The following is a 4,478-nucleotide window of genomic DNA, read 5'->3' as shown; positions in this document are numbered from 1 at the left end:
TCTTAGCATGCTTCCTTGTCCTTTTTCTGTTGATTGGAGCAAATCAGAGTGAAAGGAAGTGAGTCAGCCACTAAGAAGACTATTCATTGGCTAATGCTCTCCCCATTCATGCCTTTTGGCTCCTAGGGATGCCTGCTATTGTGGGAGAAAGATCTTATTCTCAACCCAGGAGCAAAAAAAAAAAAAAAAGAGGGAGGGGAGTGGCTGTGATAATGATGAAGGGATCCTGCACTTCTGAATTTGCCACTACAATACTGTATGTAATAACTCCTTGGTTTTAGGTTAGATGGTACATGAAAAACCTGCTTATGAAAGGGAGGTTTATTCCATTTTTTCATCCTGTCCTTCCAAATTGTTGAAGCCAGCATGTCTGTTTTTCCTCCCCTTGTATCTTCACAATAACCCCATGAGGTTGATTACCAGGCTGAGAGATGGTGACTGACTGACCTAAGATCAACTAGAGGTAGGAATAAGGAGAGAAAACACAAAACACTATAAACTGCTCTGTGCCTACGGGATATACCAATGGGAAGGGCTGTAGCTCAATAGTAGAGCATCTGCCTTGTATGCTGAAGGTCCCAGGTTCAATCACCGGCATCTCCAGGTAGGGCTAGAAATGTCCCCCTGTCTGAAACCCTGGAGAGGTGCTACCTATCTACCTATACTGAGCTAGATGGACCCAGGGTTTTGACTCTGTACAAGGCGGTAGCTTCTGCTCCTAATTTTTTGAAGTTAATAGTTGTATATTATTGTGAAATTGGTTCTTATGAGGGTACCAATCTCAGGCCTAAGTGGACAGGTTGGGCAATAAATCTGTACTTAGCCAACAATTTTTGGAAACTGAATTTCTGGAAAACATCAAAGAATTCTTTTGGTACAATCTACTTGAATTTTGTTCTTGTGCGAGGGAAACTTTTTTTTTTTTTTAAAGTTGCATTGCTTTGCTGTTTTGTTTGCTGCCCTGGGCTTCTTTGGGAGGAAGGGTGGGATAGACATTTAATAAATAATAACATAATGTGGGGAAGGGAAGGGATAGTGACAGTCTTCAAAACTACTTTGAGCAGGGAAAAGAACCAACACATGCAAAATAAAATTAAATCCATCTGTTCTATGCTGGTATTCTGGATTAAATGTTATCTTTGTACATGCTTAAAAAAAAATCCCTGTCATATAGCCAGTTCCCTCAACCCACAGTGTTCCCAATAGATACCGAAAGCAAAGCAAGTAGACATGACAGTGTTGCCAAATGAAATCTAGAGAAATCTACATTTTCACTGTTTAACATTGACCTCAACATGCTCCCTTCCAAATGCGCTGAAGCAGTATCAACGCCACTGGCGCCTTCTGCTAAGCCACTCTAAAAGGAGGGCCCGGAAAAGGTTCACAAGCAAGGATAGGATTTGAGTGAGGCTCCTAAAGGCACCAAATGAAACCTTTTCAGGAACACTTGTGAAAGACAGAAATGGGTGCTCAGACTCTGAGTGGAGACAAATGGATCTACACAGAAAGCCTGGAGTAAAAAAGACGTCCTTCAATTTTGCCTTTCCTGAAGCTGCTTATTAACATTCAGTCTCTGTCATAAACAGGCAGATACTTGCCTTTAATCTGCCAGGTATTTTTTTCTTTGATACTCCTTTCAAAAGGAAGTAGTAGCATGTCTCAGCTGGATCCCGCCACAAAAAGAGGGCTTTCTTTCACATGTCAGGATGTATATTAGCAAGCTTCCCTCCCTCCCCCCCCCTTTCCTTCTTGGACTTGCAGGCAAATCAATGATACATCCAACTCTTTCAATGGGGTTCTGGGGCCAGAAATCAAAAGCTTACATATGCGTATGCTTTAAGATGTAAAGTTTAAATCTTATATAAGCCACAATCTTCTGTCACCTGCAATAATTTTGCTTGCTTCCCCGCTGTTGCAGAGAAAGTCTCTAGACCTCTAGAGCATTAAGTCCCAACTTTAAATCTGTAGATCAGGGAAGCATGCTAGTCTTGCAAGGGTGTGGAGTCTGGCTGGATTTATTTCCCTGTTTGTGGAGTTATCAGTCTCCCATCTTGTGTAAGTGAAGATTATGTATCAAGTGCGGCAGCAGATGGTTGAGGGCAATGAATGATCTCATGTAAAGACAGAATTTACATGTGCTGCTGGCTGTGCCATAGACTCACACATTGCACTGAGCAGGGCCAAAGAGTTCAAATGGTGTTATAGGGCTTGCTTGGATGGCTCCATCTTCAGAAATCAGGCATGCATTATTAGCCCATCTGATCCTTACACACTCTGAATGTATTTGGGGCACTTCAAGGCATGTTGGTCAATGATGATTGGGGGTGTAAATTGGCACGTATAGAGTGTTGTGTTCCTTCATTAGTATGTATGAAATTAGTGGACTTGCCTCTGTAATATGTGTTGAGGTTCATGTTAACCTCCTTTGGTAGTAGGGTTGCCAGGTCAGAAGCATCCCAAACCCTGAGACTTCAGGGGTGAGCCTAGTGATGTCATTAAGCATGATACGTTAAACGTCAACCATGATTGCTTGGATCATACCACTCAAACAAAAAAATTAGGTGATGGGAAATTAATATAGAAATCTTAGCTAAATGAGGGTGTTCCCAGGTCCAGCTGAAGTGATGGTATAATTTCTTCTCACCTTCTCACCTGCCTAGCCTACTTGCTTCTGGCAAGAAGGGTTTAAGTGCCCTCAGGCCAGGCCAGTCACTAGAAGGCCATTGTAGGAAAAAAGCCTAGTATTGTGGAGATGTTAGATGGGAGCACTGAAGGCTGCAATTCTAAACACAGTCACTAAAGGACTAACCCCCATAGAACTTAAATTTTGAGTAGATATGGTTAGGACTGTGCTGTTGGTAAGGCTTGACTAGGGATCCTCTGCACAGATGTCAATATCAAAGCAGGGTTGACAACCCCCTGCCTGGAATGCCCTGCCTGCTCCAAACCTCTTTACAGACTTGACCCTTCACTGCAGAGAGAGGTTTGAGAAATGAGTAAAAGATTCTCTACCCTTTCCTGCTACCATGTGGACTGCTATAAAGTCACTTTGGCAGCTAACCCAATTCCAGTGAGTAATAATTGACACGGAGAAAACACACGTGGTTTGGTTTACCTTCACAGGCAGTAGCTTGGGAACAGCAGCAGCTGAAGCCACACTTCCCAGTATGTGAATTCTTTTACCATATTGGGCAAGAAACAAAGCATGATGCAAACAATAAGGTACATCGTCAGTGGGTTTAAGGGGGTCGAGCTGAGGCATGGAACCACTGTTATTGCTTCTATGGATGTAAGGGAGTGAGGTAAAAGATAAATGAAATGCAATCAGGAAAAGGAACAATAAGCAGTGATGATTTCCTAAATGCGTTACCATACCAACCACAACAAGATTCCTTTGAGTAAGCAGAAAACTCAGCATCCTACAACAGGTCAAGGTTCTCAACCAAAACTAAAAAAAATCCTGGCAGCCCGTCAGCCAAGGTCACGGAAATCCCCATGCAGCACAATCTGACCTAGGGCCTGCAGTTAGTGCAGAATGTTGCGGCATGATTGCTGACATGAGTGAGACCCCCTCAGCACATAATACCTCTGCTCTGAAATCTGCACAGGTTGATGATTTTCTACTAGGCCAAGTTCAAAGTATGTTTTCCCTAGCTCTTGTAAGAAATCAGTCCTTTAGTGTGGCAGCACCTACGCTTTGGAACTCCCTGCCTATTGACATTAGGCAGACACTTTCATTGTATTCTTCAGCAAGCCTACCCAGGCACATAGAAGCTATCATGTTTTTTATTTGTTTTTAACCCATTGTTGGTTTTATTATTTTCAATGTTTTTAAATAACTGTTTTTAACTGTTTTTGCCAATAATATTGTTTTAATTCCTTCTGTAAATTGCTTTGAGGTTTTTTTTACAATAAAGTGGTATATAAATATTGTAAGTAAAATACATAAAAATTTCAGAGTCACTGTGGCCCTTGGGTCTCTTTCTACTTTTAGGAACAAAGGAATCTGCCTTATATCAATGCAGGCCATTTGGTACTATCTAGCAAAGTACTGATGACATGGACTAGCATTGACTCTCTATGATTCCAGGCAACAATCTTTTCCAGAGATTGAATTCTGGGCCTTTGCATGCAAAGCATGTGCCCTACCACTGAGCTACAGCCCTTCTCCTGTTTAAAAAAGTATTTTTTAAAATTGTTCTTTCAATTCACATAAGTCCTACCGAATTCAATGGGGTTAACTCCCAGGTATGTGGGATTAGGACTGCAGCTTTACTCCCAGAAAAATGACTATAGGATTAAACTTTCATATTGGGAAGCTTGTTAAAACAGGCTATGAATTAGACAAATAATCTGCCCTTTTCAACAGCCCAGGAAAATTTAAACTTGTTTGATTCCTTATAATTAGAAAGGTATAACACATTGCAATGGCATCATAAAGTGCAGTTCAAAAATAATTTGAAGGATGTAAATGTAAG

The sequence above is a fragment of the Rhineura floridana genome, chromosome 4 (assembly GCF_030035675.1).
Source record: "Rhineura floridana isolate rRhiFlo1 chromosome 4, rRhiFlo1.hap2, whole genome shotgun sequence".
NCBI classification, from domain to species: domain Eukaryota; kingdom Metazoa; phylum Chordata; class Lepidosauria; order Squamata; family Rhineuridae; genus Rhineura; species Rhineura floridana.
The sequence above is the reverse complement of the archived record's forward strand: the minus strand, read 5'-3'. Positions refer to the sequence as shown.